Source organism: Microtus pennsylvanicus, chromosome 18 (genome assembly GCF_037038515.1).
Source record: "Microtus pennsylvanicus isolate mMicPen1 chromosome 18, mMicPen1.hap1, whole genome shotgun sequence".
NCBI lineage: Eukaryota > Metazoa > Chordata > Mammalia > Rodentia > Cricetidae > Microtus > Microtus pennsylvanicus.
This window is the reverse complement of record NC_134596.1, coordinates 10,993,544-11,010,665: the sequence shown is the minus strand read 5'-3', so window position 1 is coordinate 11,010,665 and position 17,122 is coordinate 10,993,544. Positions and strand designations below refer to the sequence as shown.

Sequence of the window (17,122 nt, the reverse complement as noted above, 5' to 3'; positions counted from 1 at the left end):
CTGTTCTTGTTAACGGCCCCTTTGGGAAAGAAGAAACAACGTGTTGTCAGGGCCATCCTCGGCGTGCACTTGATGACCAGGAAAGGACTGCTGATGCTGACCAGGGCCTGAGAACTTGATGCCGTGGAGGGGGATCATTGTGCCACGCGAGATATCACTGATCAATGGCCCGAGGGCTAGCGCCAACCCTGAGTGATGGCCACATTTTTAGCCTGCCCAAGCAAAGTTCAGTCACTCAGGAGCATGCTCTTCCTGCTGACTGCTCTGATTGCTAGCATGAGTCTGGTGCCGATTCTCAATCAGTAGGGAAGGCTTTGATAACTTGGAATCTTGCCTTTCCAGCATCAGGCATTCTAAGGTCTGAGACATGGCCTCCACCTGACATGCTACCCATGTGTCTAATTCAACTCTGCCTACCATCATCCACACACTAATGGAGAAAGAATCCATTCTCTTATGGCTGTTATTGCACCACCAGAGATTGTGCTGGGTCTGGCCTGCTCGGCGTCTCTGGGGATATTCCTAGTCCTAAACAGAATGTTGAAGGCAATGTGTTCCTGGGAAGATGGCTATGCATGGGGCTATGCATGATAGGCACGGCCTCTGCTGTGTGCTACAAACTTCTCAAAATCAGGCTGCCTTCCTGGCTCCAGCGCCATGAAGAGACCATCTTTCTTGATAGAGCATCCAGAATTGTCTCCCTTTTTGCCTGCTGGAAAGGTAGGTCAGGTTCACTAAAACAGAGGTAGAGGAGGTAAGGTTGAGGATGCCTACGTGCCATTTGATATACTAGTTTTCCCTGTGTGGAATTAGCGCCTGGAAAGAACTCTGGACACCCAAATGTGTCCCGGACATGCCAAATGGCCATTCATCCTGAAATTCCATTATGGCAAGGTCGTAGCTTCGAAAGCCACTGCCAAAGCTGACTAGAACTTCTTTCTCGGGCAGTCCCAATCAGGATCATCAGCTGATGTAGGAGGGTCATCTGTCTATGTGTCACTTTCATTGGTTATTTAATAAAGAGACTTTCTTGGCCTTTTGATAGGACAGAAAATCAGGTTGGCAGAGTTCACTAAATCAGAGGTAGAGGAGGTAAGGTTCAGGATGCCTACATGCCATTTGATATACTAGCTTTCCCTGTGTGGAATTAGCGCCGGGAAAGAACTCTGGACCCCCAAATGTGTCCCGGACATGCCAAATGGCCATTCATCCGAAATTCTATTATGGCAATGTATTAGCTTCGCAAGCCACTGCCAAAGCTGACTAGAACCTCTTTCTCGGGCAGTCCCAATCAGGATCATCAGCTGATGTAGGAGGGTCATCTGTCTATGTGTCACTTTCATTGGTTATTTAATAAAGAGACTTTCTTTGCCTTTTGATAGGACAGAAAATCAGGTGGGCCGAGTAGACAGAACAGAATGCTGGGAAGGAGGCAAATGAGGCAGACTAGGTGAACCTCTGGCCCAAGATGGACATAGGTTAGAATCTTCCCGGTAAGCCACCACCTCGTGTTGCTACACACATTAATAGAAATGGGTTAATCAAGATGTGAGATTTAGCTGGTAAGAGGCTAGATCTAATGGGCCAAGCAGTGTTTAAATGAAGACAATTTGTGTGTTGTTATTTTGGGTGTAAAGCTAGCTGGGCAGAAACCCGGCGTGACGAAAAACAGGCCTGCTCGGCTCCTGACTAAGATCAGCCATAGTGAAAACAAGAGTCACGGAATTAAATTTCCAGTTCTTCCCTCGGTGTCATGGGAACCGTAGAAGGACCCACCATTATGACTCCTCCTTGTGACCTATTCTGAGGCCCCAGATTGGTGGCTCATGTCCATGTGCTTTAGAATTTTCTTAGGTTGTCCATTTGGAATGCCAGTCTGGACACCAAGGCCTAAGGGTTTTCACAGTCTAGGAATCAAGGCCAAAAGTACTGGATCCTGTGCTTCTAACTTGAGTATCTCCTCTTAGAGTTTCAGAAATATGAACAGTTAAAGGAACAGGGCCTGGAGGGATCAAAGCCAAAGGGCTAATCTTTCCACTTACCTGAGAAAAGTGTGTTGACGCGTGCTCCAAGACAGCATCCCCGGTCACTGAAAGGCAGAAGAGATGATGGGAACGTGAGCCAGGATATGGACATGGAGACTGGCTCAAGAGCAATGTTTGACAGGAGGTGCCATTTGAGGGAGCACTCAGTGTTCTCCTAAGGTCGTGCCCGTGGACCAAATAGGGTTCCCCGATTGGTAAAAGGAGCATGGGGATTTTGGCCTGCACCCTGGCTCAAGCGGGCCCCAGGTAGACCAAGCCCCCCCATAGCCCCCGTCCTTTAGTCTGGGCCTCAGCGTAATCCTATTGAGCATGAATTTTATGTCATCATCTCTCTTCGTGACATTGGTTTGTCATCATAGACCCAGCTCTCGAGAGAGCAAAGCTCAGCCTGGGGTTTGGACAAAGCACCATTGCTTACCAGTGCCGCAAACAGTGTCTAGGAGGTAGGTATTGACATGGTTGGCACAGAGGTTCAGCCCGATGGATGCCCTGCTCTGATTTGATCAGAAGCCCTTCTGTTCTTGTTAACGGCCCCTTTGGGAAAGAAGAAACAACGTGTTGTCAGGGCCATCCTCGGCGTGCACTTGATGACCAGGAAAGGACTGCGGATTCTGACAAGGGTCTGAGAACTTGATGCCGTGGAGGGGGATCATTGTGCCACGCGAGATATCACTGATCAATGGCCCGAGGGCTAGCGCCAACCCTGAGTGATGGCCACTTTTTTAGCCTGCCCAAGCAAAGTTCAGTCACTCAGGAGCATGCTCTTCCCGCTGACTGCTCTGATTGCTAGTTTGAGACTGCTGCCGATAGTCAATCAGTAGGCAGGGCTTTGATAACTTGGAATCTTGCCTTTCCAGCTACTGGCATTCTATGGTCTGAGACATGGCCTCCAACTGACATGTTACCCATGTGTCTAATTCAACTCTGCCTACCATCATCCACACACTAATGGAGAAAGAATCCATTCTCTTACAGCTGTTATTGCACCACCAGAGATTGTGCTGGGTCTGGCCTGCTCTGCGTCTCTGGGGATATTCCTAGTCCTAAGCAGAATGTTGAAGGCAATGTGTTCCTGGGAAGATGGCTATGCATGGGGCTATGCATGATAGGCACGGCCTCTGCTGTGTGCTACACACTTCTCAAAATCAGGCTGCCTTCCTGGCTCCAGCGCCATGAAGAGACCATTTGTCTTGATAGAGCATCGACAACTGTCTCCCTTTTTGCCTTGCTGGAAAGGTAGGTCAAGTTCACTAAATCACAGGTAAAGGAGGTAAGGTTGAGGATGCCTAGGTGCCATTTGATATACTAGTTTTCCCTGTGTGGAATTAGGGCCGGAAAAGAACTCTGGACCCCCAAATGTGTCCCTGACATGCCAAATGGCCATTCATCGAGAAATTCCATTATGGCAATGTATTAGCTTCGCAAGCCCTGCCAAAGCTGACTAGAACTTCTTTCTCGGGCAGTCCCAATGAGGATCATCAGGTGATGTAGGAGGGTCATCTGTCTATGTGTCACTTTCATTGGTTATTTAATAAAGAGACTTTCTTGGCCTTTTGATAGGACAGAAAATCAGGTGGGCGGAGTAGACAAAAAAAATGCTGGGAAGGAGGCAAGTGAGGCAGATGCGATGAACCTGTGGCCCAAGATGGACGTAGGTTAGAATCTTCCCGGTAAGCCACCACCTCGTGTTGCTACACACATTAATAGAAATGAGTTAATCAAGATGTGAGATTTAGCTGGTAAGAGGCTAGACCTAATGGGCCAAGCAGTGTTTAAATGAAGACAATTTGTGTGTTGTTATTTTGGGTGTAAAGCTAGCTGGGCGAAAACCGGGCGTGATGAAAAACAGGCCTGCTCTGCTCCTGACTAAGATCAGCCATAGTGAAAACAAGAGTCACGGAATTACATGTCCAGTTCTTCCCTCGGTGTCATGGGAACCGTACTTGAGTATCTTCTCTTAGAGTTTCAGAAATATGAACAGGTGAAGGAACAGGGCCTGGAGGGATCAAAGCCTATGGGCTAATCTTTCCACTTACCTGAAGAAAAGTGTGTTGACGCGTGCTCCAAGACAGCATCCCCGGTCACTGAAAGGCAGAAGAGATGATGGGAACGTGAGCCAGGATATGGACATGGAGACTATCATCCACACACTAATGGAGAAAGAATCCATTCTCTTATGGCTGTTATTGCACCACCAGAGATTGTGCTGGGTCTGGCCTGCTCGGCGTCTCTGGGGATATTCCTAGTCCTAAACAGAATGTTGAAGGCAATGTGTTTCTGGGAAGATGGCTATGCATGGGGCTATGCATGATAGGCACGGCCTCTGCTGTGTGCTACAAACTTCTCAAAATCAGGCTGCCTTCCTGGCTCCAGCGCCATGAAGAGACCATCTTTCTTGATAGAGCATCCAGAATTGTCTCCCTTTTTGCCTGCTGGAAAGGTAGGTCAGGTTCACTAAAACAGAGGTAGAGGAGGTAAGGTTGAGGATGCCTACGTGCCATTTGATATACTAGTTTTCCCTGTGTGGAATTAGCGCCTGGAAAGAACTCTGGACACCCAAATGTGTCCCGGACATGCCAAATGGCCATTCATCCTGAAATTCCATTATGGCAAGGTCGTAGCTTCGAAAGCCACTGCCAAAGCTGACTAGAACTTCTTTCTCGGGCAGTCCCAATCAGGATCATCAGCTGATGTAGGAGGGTCATCTGTCTATGTGTCACTTTCATTGGTTATTTAATAAAGAGACTTTCTTGGCCTTTTGATAGGACAGAAAATCAGGTTGGCAGAGTAGACAGAACAGAATGCTGGGAAGGAGGGAAGTGAGGCAGACGCGATGAACCTCTGGCCCAAGATGGACATAGGTTAGAATCTTCCCGGTAAGCCACCACCTCGGGTTGCTACACACATTAATAGAAATGAGATAATCAAGATGTGAGATTTAGCTGGTAAGAGGCTAGATCTAAGGGGCCAAGCAGTGTTTAAATGAAGACAATTTGTGTGTTGTTATTTTGGGTGTAAAACTAGCTGGGCAGGAACCAGGCGTTTATAAAACAGGCCTGCTCTGCTCCTGACTAAGGTCAGCCATAGTGAAAACAAGAGTCACGGAATTAAATTTCCAGTTCTTCCCTCGGTGTCATGGGAACCGTAGAAGGACCCACCATTATGACTCCTCCTTGTGACCTATTCTGAGGCCCCAGATTGGTGGCTCATGTCCATGTGCTTTAGAATTTTCTTAGGTTGTCCATTTGGAATGCCAGTCTGGACACCGAGGCCTAAGGGTTTTCACATTCTAGGTATCAAGGCCAAAGTACTGGATCCTGGGCTTCTAACTTGAGTATCTTCTCTTAGAGTTTCAGAAATATGAACAGGTGAAGGAACAGGGCCTGGAGGGATCAAAGCCTATGGGCTAATCTTTCCACTTACCTGAAGAAAAGTGTGTTGACGCGTGCTCCAAGACAGCATCCCCGGTCACTGAAAGGCAGAAGAGATGATGGGAACGTGAGCCAGGATATGGACATGGAGACTGGCTCAAGAGCAATGTTTGACACGAGGTGCCATTTGAGGGAGCACTCAGTGTTCTCCTAAGGTCGTGCCCCTGGACCAAATAGGGGTCCCCGATGGGGAAAAGCAGCATGGGGATTCTGGCCTGCACCCTGGCTCAAGGGGGCTCCAGGTAGACCAGGCCACCCCATTGCCCCCGTCCTTTAGTCTGGGCCTCAGCGTAATCCTATTGAGCATGATTTTTATGTCATCATCTCTCTTCGTGACATTGGTTTGTCATCATAGACCCATCTCTCGAGAGAGCAAAGCTCAGCCTGGGGTTTGGACAAAGCACCATTGCTTACCAGTGCCGCAAACAGTGTCTAGGAGGTAGGTATTGACATGGTTGGCACAGAGGTTCAGCCCGATGGATGCCCTGCTCTGATTTGATCAGAAGCCCTTCTGTTCTTGTTAACGGCCCCTTTGGGAAAGAAGAAACAACGTGTTGTCAGGGCCAACCTCGGCGTGCACTTGATGACCAGGAAAGGACTGCTGATGCTGACCAGGGCCTGAGAGCATAATGCTGTGGAGGGGGATCATTGTACTACGTGAGATATCACTGATCAATGGCCCAATTGCTAGCGCCAACCCTGAGTGATGGCCACTTTTTAAGCCTGCCCAAGCAAAATTCAGTTACTCAGGAGCATGCTCTTCCCGCTGACTGCTCTGACTGCTAGTATGAGACTGTTGCCGATTGTCAATCAGTAGGCAGGGCTTTGATACCTTGGAATCTTGCCTTTCCAGCATCAGGCATTCTGAGGTCTGAGACCTGGTCTCCACCTGACATGCTACCCATGTGTCTAATTCAACTCTGCCTACCATCATCCACACACTAATGGAGAAAGAATCCATTCTCTTACGGCTGTTATTGCACCACCAGAGATTGTTCTGGGTCTGGCCTCCACTGTGTCTCTGGGGATATTCCTAGTCCTAAGCAGAATGTTGAAGGCAATGTGTTCCTGGGAAGATGGCTATGCATGGGGCTATGCATGATAGGCACGGCCTCTGCTGTGTGCTACAAACTTCTCAAAATCAGGCTTCCTTCCTGTCTCCAGCGCCATGAAGAGACCATCTGTCTTGATAGAGCATCCAGAATTGTCTCCCTTTTTGCCTTGCTGGAAAGGTAGGTCAAGTTCACTAAATCACAGGTAGAGGAGGGAAGGTTGAGGATGCCTAGGTGCCATTTGATAAACTAGTTTTCCCTGTGTGGAATTAGCGCCGGGAAAGAACTCTGGACCCCCAAATGTGTCCCGGACATGCCAAATGGCCATTCATCCCGAAATTCCATTATGGCAATGTATTAGCTTTGCAAGCCACTGCCAAAGCTGACTAGAACTTCTTTCTCGGGCAGTCCCAATCAGGATCATCAGCAGATGTAGGAGGGTCATCTGTCTATGTGTCACTTTCATTGGTTATTTAATAAAGAGACTTTCTTGGCCTTTTGATAGGACAGAAAATCAGGTGGGCGGAGTAGACAGAACAGAATGCTGGGAAGGAGGCAAGTGAGGCAGACACAATGAACCTCTGGACCAGATGGACGTAGGTTAGAATCTTCCCGGTAAGCCACCACCTCGTGTTGCTACACACATTAATAGAAATGGGTTAATCAAGATGTGAGATTTAGATGGTAAGAGGCTAGATCTAATGGGCCAAGCAGTGTTTAAATGAAGATAATTTGTGTGTTGTTATTTTGGGTGTAAAGCTAGCTGGGCGGGAACCGGGTGTGACAAAAAACAGGCCTGCTATGCTCCTGACTAAGATCAGCCATAGTGAAAACAGGAGTCACGGAATTACATTTCCAGTTCTTCCCTCGGTGTCATGGGAACCGTAGAAGGACCAACCATTATGACTCTACCTTGTGACCTATTCTGAGGCCCCAGATTGGTGGCTCATGTGCATGTCCTTTGGAAATTTCATAGGTTGTCCATTTGGAATGCCAGTCTGGACACCGAGGCCTAAGGGTTTTCACATTCTAGGAATCAAGGCCAAAACTATTGGATCCTGGGCTTCTAACTTGAGTATCTTCTCTTAGAGTTTCATAAATATGAACAGGTGAAGGAACAGGGCCTGGAGGGATCAAAGCCAAAGGGCTAATCTTTCCAATTACCTGAAGAAAAGTGTGTTGACGCGAGCTCCAAGACAGCATCCCCGGTCACTGAAAGGCAGAAGAGATGATGGGAACGTGAGCCAGGCTTTGGACATGGAGACTGGCTCAAGAGCAATGTTTGACACGAGGTGCCATTTGAGGGAGCACTCAGTGTTCTCCTAAGGTCGTGCCCCTGGACCAAATAGGGGTCCCAGATGGGGAAAAGCAGCATGGGGATTTTGGCCTTCACCCCGGCTCAAGCGGGCCCCAGGTAGACCAGGCCCCCCCATTGCCCCCGTCCTTTAGTCTGGGCCTCAGCGTAATCCTATTGAGCATGATATTTATGTCATCATCTCTCTTCGTGACATTGGTTTGTCATCATAGACCCAGCTCTCGAGAGAGCAAAGCTCAGCCTGGGGTTTGGACAAAGCACCATTGCTTACCAGTGCCGCAAACAGTGTCTAGGAGGTAGGTATTGACATGGTTGGCACAAAGGTTCAGCCCGATTGATGCCCTGCTCTGATTTGATCAGAAGCCCTTCTGTTCTTGTTAACGGCCCCTTTGGGAAAGAAGAAACAACGTGTTGTCAGGGCCATCCTCGGCGTGCACTTGATGACCAGGAAAGGACTGCTGATGCTGACCAGGGCCTGAGAGCATGGTGCCGTGGAGGGGGATCATTGTGCCACGCGAGATATCACTGATCAATGGCCAGAGGGCTAGCGCCAACCCTGAGTGATGGCCACTTTTTTAGCCTGCCCAAGCAAAGTTCAGTCACTCAGGAGCATGCTCTTCCCGCTGACTACTCTGTTTGCTAGCATGAGACTGCTGCCGATTGTTAATCAGTAGGCAGGGCTTTGATACCTTGGAATCTTGCCATTCCAGCATCATGCATTCTAAGGTCTGAGACATGGCCTCCAATTGACATGCTACCCATGTGTCTAATTCAACTCTGCCTACCATCATCCACACACTAATGGAGAAAGAATCCATTCTCTTACGGCTGTTATTGCACCACCAGAGATTGTGCTGGGTCTGGCCTGCTCTGCGTCTCTGGGGATATTCCTAGTCCTACGCAGAATGTTGAAGGCAATGTGTTCCTGGGAAGATGGCTATGCATGGGGCTATGCATGATAGGCACGGCCTCTGCTGTGTGCTACAAACTTCTCAATATCAGGCTGCCTTCCTGGCTCCAGCACCACGAAGCATCTGTCTTGATAGAGCATCCAGAATTGTCTCCCTTTTTGCCTTGCCGGAAAGGTAGGTCAAGTTCACTAAATCACAGGTAGAGGAGGTAAGGTTGATGAAGTCTAGGTGCCATTTGATATACTAGTTTTCCCTGTGTGGAATTAGCACCGGGAAAGAACTCTGGACCCCCAAATGTGTCCTGGACATGCCAAATGGCCATTCATCGAGAAATTCCATTATGGCAATGTATTAGCTTCGAAAGCCACTGCCAAAGCTGACTAGAACTTCTTTCTCGGGCAGTCCCAATCAGGATCATCAACTGATGTAGGCGGGTCATCTGTCTATGTGTCACTTTCATTGGTCATTTAATAAAGAACTTTCTTGGCCTTTTGATAGGACAGAAAATCAGGTTGGCGGAGTTGACAGAACAGAATGCTGGGAAGGAGGCAAGTGAGGCAGACGGGATGTACGTAGGTTAGAAACTTCCCGGTAAGCCACCACCTCGTGTTGCTACACACATTAATAGAAATGAGTTAATTAAGATGTGAGATTTAGCTGGTAAGAGGCTAGATCTAATGGGCCAAGCAGTGTTTAAATGAAGACAATTTGTGTGTTGTTATTTTGGGTGTAAAGCTAGCTGGGTGGGAACCGGGCGTGACGAAAAACAGGCCTGCTCTGCTCCTGACTAAGATCAGCCATAGTGAAAACAAGAGTCACGGAATTAAATTTCCAGTTCTTCCCTTGGTGTCATGGGAATCGTAGAAGGACCCACCATTATGACTCCTCCTTGTGACCTATTCTGAGGCCCCAGATTGGTGGCTCATGTCCATGTGCTTTGGAATTTTCTTAGGTTGTCCATTTGGAATGCCAGTCGGGACACCGAGGCCTAAGGGTTTTCACATTCTAGGAATCAAGGCCAAAACTACTGGATCCTGGGCTTCTAACTTGAGTATCTTCTCTTAGAGTTTTAGAAATATGAGCAGGTGAAGGAACAGGGCCTGGAGGGATCACAGCCTAAGGGCTTATCTTTCCACTTACCTGAAGAAAAGTGTGTTGACGCGTGCTCTAAGACAGCATCCCCGGTCACTGAAAGGCAGAAGAGATGATGGGAACGTGAGCCAGGCTTTGGACATGGAGACTGGCTCAAGAGCAATGTTTGACACGAGGTGCCATTTGAGGGAGCACTCAGTGTTCTCCTAAGGTCGTGCCCCTGGACCAAATAGGGGTCCCTGATAGGGAAAAGCAGCATTGGGATTTTGGCCTGTACCCTGGCTTAGCGAGCCCAAAGGTAGACCAGGCCCCACCATTGCCCCCGTCTTTTAGTCTGGGCCTCAGCGTAATCCTATTGAGCATGATTTTTATGTCATCATCTCTCTTCGTGACATTGGTTTGTCATCATAGTCCAGCTCTCGAGAGAGCAAAGCTCAGCCTGGGGTTTGGACAAAGCACCATTGCTTACCCGTGCCACAAACAGTGTCTAGGAGGTAGGTATTGACATGGTTGGCACAAAGGTTCAGCCCGATGGATGCCCTGCTCTGATTTGATCAGAAGCCCTCTGTTCTTGTTAACGGAACCTTTGGGAAAGAAGAAACAACGTGTTGTCAGGGCCATCCTCGGCGTGCACTTGATGACCAGAAAGGACTGCTGATGCTGACCAGGGCCTGAGAGCATGATGCCGTGGAGGGGATAATTGTGCCACGCGAGATATCACTGATCAATAGCCTGAGGGCTAGCGCCAACCCTGAGTGATGGCTACTTTCTTAGCCTGCCCAAGCAAAGTTCAGTCACTCAGGAGCATACTCTTCCCGCTGACTGCTCTGATTGCTAGCATGAGACTGCTGCCGATTGTCAATCAGTAGGCAGGGCTTTGATACCTTAGAATCTTGCCTTTCCAGCATCAAGCATACTAAGGTCTGAGACCTGGCCTCCACTTGACTTGCTACCCATGTGTCTAATTCAACTCTGCCTACCATCATCCACACACTAATGGAGAAAGAATCCATTCTCTTACGGCTGTTATTGCACCACCAGAGATTGTGCTGGGTCTGGCCTGCTCTGCGTCTCTGGGGATATTCCTAGTCCTAAGCAGAATGTTGAAGGCAATGTGTTCCTGGGAAGATGGCTATGCATGGGGCTATGCATGATAGGCACGGCCTCTGCTGTGTGCTACAAACTTCTCAAAATCAGGCTTCCTTCCTGTCTCCAGCGCCATGAAGAGACCATCTGTCTTGATAGAGCATCCAGAATTGTCTCCCTTTTTGCCTTGCTGGAAAGGTAGGTCAAGTTCACTAAATCACAGGTAGAGGAGGTAAGGTTGAGGATGCCTAGGTGCCATTATATATACTAGTTTTCCCTGTGTGGAATTAGCGCTGGGAAAGAACTCTGGACCCCTAAATGTGTCCCGGACATGCCAATTGGCCATTCATCCCGAAATTCCATTATGGCAATATATTAGCTTTGCATGCCACTGCCAAAGCCGACTAGAACTTCTTTCTCGGGCAGTCCCAATCAGGATCATCAGCTGATGTAGGAGGGTCATCTGTCTATGTGTCACTTTCATTGGTTATTTAAAAAAGAGACTTTCTTGGCCTTTTGTTAGGACAGAAAATCAGGTGGGCGGAGTAGACAGAACAGAATGCTGGGAAGGAGGCAAGTGAGGCAGACGGGATGAACCTCTGGCCCAAGATGGACGTAGGTTAGAATCTTCCCGGTAAGCCACCACCTCGTGTTGCTACACACATTAATAGAAATGGGTTAATCAAGATGTGACATTTAGTTGGTAAGAGGCTGGATTTAATGGGCCAAGCAGTGTTTAAATGAAGACAATGTGTGTGTTGTTATTTTGGGTGTAAACTAGCTAGGCGGGAAACCGGCATGATGAAAAACAGGCCTGCTCTGCTCCTGACTAAGATCAGCCATAGTGAAAACAAGAGTCACGGAATTAAATTTCTAGTTCTTCCCTCGGTGTCATGGGAACCGTAGAAGGACCCACCATTATGACTCCTCCTTGTGACCTATTCTGAGGCCCCAGATTGGTGGCTCATCTCCATGTCCTTTGGAATTTTCTTAGGTTGTCCATTTGGAATGCCAGTCTGGACACCGAGACCTAAGGGTTTTCACATTCTAGGAATCAAGGCAAAAACTACTGGATCCTGGGCTTCTAACTTGAGTATCTTCTCTTAGAGTTTCAGAAATATGAACAGGTGAAGGAACAGGGCCTGGAGGGATCAAAGCCTAAGGACGTATCTTTCCACTTACCTGAAGAAAAGTGTGTTGACACATGCTCCAAGACAGCATCCCCGGTCACTGAAAGGCAGAAGAGATGATGGGAACGTGAGCCAGGCTTTGGACATGGAGACTGGCTCAAGAGCAATGTTTGACACGAGGTGCCATTTGAGGGAGCACTCAGTGTTCTCATAAGGTTGTGCCCCTGGACCAAATAGGGGTGCCCGATGGGAAAAAGCATCATGGGGATTTTGGCCTGCACTCTGGCTCAAGCGGGCCCCAGGTAGACCAGGCCCCCTCATTGCCCCCGTCCTGTAGTCTGGGCCTCAGCGTAATCCTATTGAGCATGATTTTTATGTCATCATCTCTCTTCGTGACATTGGTTTGTCATCATAGACCCAGCTCTCGAGAGAGCAAAGCTCAGCCTGGGGTTTCGACAAAGCACCATTGCTTACCAGTGCCGCAAACAGTGTCTTGGAGGTAGGTATTGACATGGTTGGCAGAAAGGTTCAGCCCGATGGATGCCCTGCTCTGATTTGATCAGAAGCCCTTCTGTTCTTGTTAACGGCCCCTTTGGGAAAGAAGAAACAATGTGTTGTCAGGGCCATCCTCGGTGTGCACCTGATGACCAGGAAAGGACTGCTGATGTTGACCAGGGCCTGAAAGCATGATGCCGTGGAGGGGGATCATTGTGCCACGCGAGATATCACTGATCATTGGCCCGAGGGCTAGCGCCAACCCTGAGTGATGGCCACTTTTTAGCCTGTCCAAGCAAAGTTCAGTCACTCAGGAGCATGCTCTTCCTGCTGACTGCTCTGATTGCTAGCATGAGACTTCTTCGGATTGTCCATCAGTTGGCAGGGCTTGGAAACCTTGGAATCTTGCCTTTCCAGCATCAAGCATTACAATGTCTGAGACATGGCCTCCACCTGACTTGCTACCCATGTGTCTAATTCTACTCTGCCTACCATCATCCACACACTAATGGAGAAAGAATCCATTCTCTTACGGCTGTTATTGCACCACCAGAGATTGTGCTGGGTCTGGCCTGCTCTGCGTCTCTGGGGATATTCCTAGTCCTAAGCTGAATGTTGAAGGCAATGTGTTCCTGGGAAGATGGCTATGCATGGGCTATGCATAATAGGCATGGCCTCTGCTATGTGCTACAAACTTCTCAAAAGCAGGCTGCCTTCCTGGCTCCAGCGCCATGAAGAGACCATCTTTCTTGATAGAGCATTCAGAATTGTCTTCCGTTTTTCCTTGCTGGAAAGGTAGGTCAAGTTCACTAAATCACAGGTAGAGGAGGTAAGGTTGAGGATGCCTAGGTGCCATTTGATATACTAGTTTTCCCTGTGTGGAATTAGCGCCGGGAAAGAACTCTGGACCCCCAAATGTGTCATGGACATGCCAAATGGCCATTCATCCCGAAATTCCATTATGGCAATGTATTAGCTGCGCAAGCCACTGACAAAGCCGACTAGAACTTCTTTCTCGGGCAGTCCCAATCAGGATCATCAGCGGATGTAGGAGGGTCATCTGTCTATGTGTCACTTTCATTGGTTATTTAATAAAGAGACTTTCTTGGCCTTTTGATAGGACAGAAAATCAGGTGGGCAGAGTAGACAGAACAGAATGCTGGGAAGGAGGCAAGTGAGGCAGACGCGATGAACCTCTGGCCCAAGAAGGACGTAGGTTAGGATCTTCCCGGGAAGCCACCACCTCGTGTTGCTACACACATTAATAGAAATGAGATAATCAAGATGTGAGATTTAGCTGGTAAGAGGCTGGATCTAATGGGCCATGCAGTGTTTAAATGAAGACAATTTTTGTGTTGTTATTTTGCATGTAAAGCTAGCTGGGCAGGAACCCGGCGTGACGAAAAACAGGCCTGCTCTGCTCCTGACTAAGATCAGCCATAGTGAAAACAAGAGTCACGGAATTAAATTTCCAGTTCTTCCCTCGGTGTCATGGGAACCGTAGAAGGACCCACCATTATGACTCCTCCTTTTGAACTATTCTGAGGCCCCAGATTGGTGGCTCATGTCCATGTCCTTTGGAATTTTCTTAGGTTGTCCATTTGGAATGCCAGTCTGGACACCGAGGCCTAAGGGTTTTCACATTCTAGGAATCAAGGCCAAAACTACTGGATCCTGGACTTCTAACTTGAGTATCTTCTCTTAAGTTTCAGAAATATGAACAGGTGAAGGAACAGGGCCTGGAGGGATCAAAGCCAAAGGGCTAATCTTTCCACTTACCTGAGAAAAGTGTGTTGACGCGTGCTCCAAGACAGCATCCCCGGTCACTGAAAGGCAGAAGAGATGATAGGAACGTGAGCCAGGCTTTGGACATGTGGACTGGCTCAAGAGCAATGTTTGACACGAGGTGCCATTTGAGGGAGCACTCAGTGTTCTCATAAGGTTGTGCCCCTGGACCATATTGGGGTCCCCGATGGGGAAAAGCAGCATGGGGATTTTGGCCTGCACCCCGGCTCAAGCGGGCCCCAGGTAGACCGGGCCCCCCCATTGCCCCCGTCCTTTAGTCTGGGCCTCAGCGTAATCCTATTGAGCATGATTTTTATGTCATCATCTCTCTTCGTGACATTGGTTTGTCATCATAGACCCAGCTCTCGAGAGAGCAAAGCTCAGCCTGGGGTTTCGACAAAGCACCATTGCTTACCAGTGCCACAAACAGTGTCTAGGAGGTAGGTATTGACATGGTTGGCACAAAGGTTCAGCCCGATGGATGCCCTGCTCTGATTTGATCAGAAGCCCCTCTGTTCTTGTTAACGGCCCCTTTGGGAAAGAAGAAACAACGTGTTGTCAGGGCGATCCTCGGCGTGCACCTGATGACCAGGAAAGGACTGCTGATGCTGACCAGGGCCTGAGAGCATGATGCCGTGGAGGGGGATCATTGTGCCACGCGAGATATCACTGATCAATGGCCCGAGGGCTAGCGCCAACCCTGAGTGATGGCCACTTTTTAGCCTGCCCAAGCAAAGTTCAGTCACTCAGGAGCATGCTCTTCCTGCTGACTGCTCTGATTGCTAGCATGAGACTTCTTCCGATTGTCAATCAGTAGGCAGGGCTTGGATACCTTGGAATCTTGCCTTTCCAGCATCAAGCATTACAATGTCTGAGACATGGCCTCCACCTGACTTGCTACCCATGTGTCTAATTCTACTCTGCCTACCATCATCCACACACTAATGGAGAAAGAATCCATTCTCTTACGGCTGTTATTGCACCACCAGAGATTGTGCTGGGTCTGGCCTGCTCTGCGTCTCTGGGGATATTCCTAGTCCTAAGCTGAATGTTGAAGGCAATGTGTTCCTGGGAAGATGGCTATGCATGGGCTATGCATGATAGGCACGGCCTCTGCTATGTGCTACAAACTTCTCAAAAGCAGGCTGCCTTCCTGGCTCCAGCGCCATGAAGAGACCATCTTTCTTGATAGAGCATTCAGAATTGTCTCCCGTTTTTCCTTGCTGGAAAGGTAGGTCAAGTTCACTAAATCACAGGTAGAGGAGGTAAGGTTGAGGATGCCTAGGTGCCATTTGATATACTAGTTTTCCCTGTGTGGAATTAGCGCCGGGAAAGAACTCTGGACCCCCAAATGTGTCATGGACATGCCAAATGGCCATTCATCCCGAAATTCCATTATGGCAATGTATTAGCTTCGCAAGCCACTGCCAAAGCTGACTAGAACTTCTTTCTCGGGCAGTCCCAATCAGGATCATCAGCGGATGTAGGAGGGTCATCTGTCTATGTGTCACTTTCATTGGTTATTTAATAAAGAGACTTTCTTGGCCTTTTGATAGGACAGAAAATCAGGTGGGCAGAGTAGACAGAACAGAATGCTGGGAAGGAGGGAAGTGAGGCAGACGCGATGAACCTCTGGCCCAAGAAGGACGTAGGTTAGGATCTTCCCGGGAAGCCACCACCTCGTGTTGCTACACACATTAATAGAAATGAGATAATCAAGATGTGAGATTTAGCTGGTAAGAGGCTGGATCTAATGGGCCAAGCAGTGTTTAAATGAAGACAATTTTTGTGTTGTTATTTTGCATGTAAAGCTAGCTGGGCAGGAACCCGGCGTGACGAAAAACAGACCTGCTCTGCTCCTGACTAAGATCAGCCATAGTGAAAACAAGAGTCACAAAATTAAATTTCCAGTTCTTCCCTCGGTGTCATGGGAACCGTAGAAGGACCCACCATTATGACTCCTCCTTTTGAACTATTCTGAGGCCCCAGATTGGTGGCTCATGTCCATGTCCTTTGGAATTTTCTTAGGTTGTCCATTTGGAATGCCAGTCTGGACACCGAGGCCTAAGGGTTTTCACATTCTAGGAATCAAGGCCAAAACTACTGGATCCTGGACTTCTAACTTGAGTATCTTCTCTTAAGTTTCAGAAATAGGAACAGGTGAAGGAACAGGGCCTGGAGGGATCAAAGCCAAAGGGCTAATCTTTCCACTTACCTGAGAAAAGTGTGTTGACGCGTGCTCCAAGACAGCATCCCCGGTCACTGAAAGGCAGAAGAGATGATAGGAACGTGAGCCAGGCTTTGGACATGTGGACTGGCTCAAGAGCAATGTTTGACACGAGGTGCCATTTGAGGGAGCACTCAGTGTTCTCATAAGGTTGTGCCCCTGGACCATATTGGGGTCCCCGATGGGGAAAAGCAGCATGGGGATTTTGGCCTGCACCCCGGCTCAAGCGGGCCCCAGGTAGACCGGGCCCCCCCATTGCCCCCGTCCTTTAGTCTGGGCCTCAGCGTAATCCTATTGAGCATGATTTTTATGTCATCATCTCTCTTCGTGACATTGGTTTGTCATCATAGACCCAGCTCTCGAGAGAGCAAAGCTCAGCCTGGGGTTTCGACAAAGCACCATTGCTTACCAGTGCCGCAAACAGTGTCTAGGAGGTAGGTATTGACATGGTTGGCAGAAAGGTTCAGCCCGATGGATGCCCTGCTCTGATTTGAACAAAAGCCCTTCTGTTCTTGTTAACGGCCCCTTTGGGAAAGAAGAAACAACGTGTTGT

At 48.6% G+C, this 17,122-nt stretch overlaps 1 long non-coding RNA gene and 7 other non-coding genes across 8 annotated transcripts; all 8 read right to left on the bottom strand.

The window, feature by feature from the left end:
• Positions 1–2,329: 2,329 nt before the first annotated feature.
• LOC142838042 (small nucleolar RNA SNORD115) lies at positions 2,330–2,408 on the bottom strand. Its single transcript, XR_012908488.1, has one exon. It is a non-coding gene; the product is annotated as a small nucleolar RNA SNORD115 (small nucleolar RNA).
• A 3,348-nt stretch (positions 2,409–5,756) lies between these two features.
• Positions 5,757–5,835, bottom strand: LOC142838034 (small nucleolar RNA SNORD115). The gene has a single exon (XR_012908480.1). It is a non-coding gene; the product is annotated as a small nucleolar RNA SNORD115 (small nucleolar RNA).
• Positions 5,836–7,980: 2,145 nt separating this feature from the next.
• On the bottom strand, positions 7,981–8,059 carry LOC142838045 (small nucleolar RNA SNORD115). Its single transcript, XR_012908490.1, has one exon. It is a non-coding gene; the product is annotated as a small nucleolar RNA SNORD115 (small nucleolar RNA).
• A 2,123-nt stretch (positions 8,060–10,182) lies between these two features.
• On the bottom strand, positions 10,183–10,261 carry LOC142838049 (small nucleolar RNA SNORD115). The gene has a single exon (XR_012908494.1). It is a non-coding gene; the product is annotated as a small nucleolar RNA SNORD115 (small nucleolar RNA).
• Positions 10,262–12,402: 2,141 nt separating this feature from the next.
• On the bottom strand, positions 12,403–12,481 carry LOC142838033 (small nucleolar RNA SNORD115). The gene has a single exon (XR_012908479.1). It is a non-coding gene; the product is annotated as a small nucleolar RNA SNORD115 (small nucleolar RNA).
• A 2,142-nt stretch (positions 12,482–14,623) lies between these two features.
• Positions 14,624–14,702, bottom strand: LOC142838032 (small nucleolar RNA SNORD115). The gene has a single exon (XR_012908478.1). It is a non-coding gene; the product is annotated as a small nucleolar RNA SNORD115 (small nucleolar RNA).
• A 61-nt stretch (positions 14,703–14,763) lies between these two features.
• LOC142837758 (uncharacterized) lies at positions 14,764–17,020 on the bottom strand. The gene is made up of 3 exons (XR_012908337.1): positions 16,979–17,020; positions 16,558–16,604; positions 14,764–14,873 (listed from the first exon to the last, which is right to left on the bottom strand). It is a non-coding gene; the product is annotated as an uncharacterized LOC142837758 (long non-coding RNA).
• Positions 16,845–16,923, bottom strand: LOC142838031 (small nucleolar RNA SNORD115). The gene has a single exon (XR_012908477.1). It is a non-coding gene; the product is annotated as a small nucleolar RNA SNORD115 (small nucleolar RNA).
• Positions 17,021–17,122: the final 102 nt, after the last annotated feature.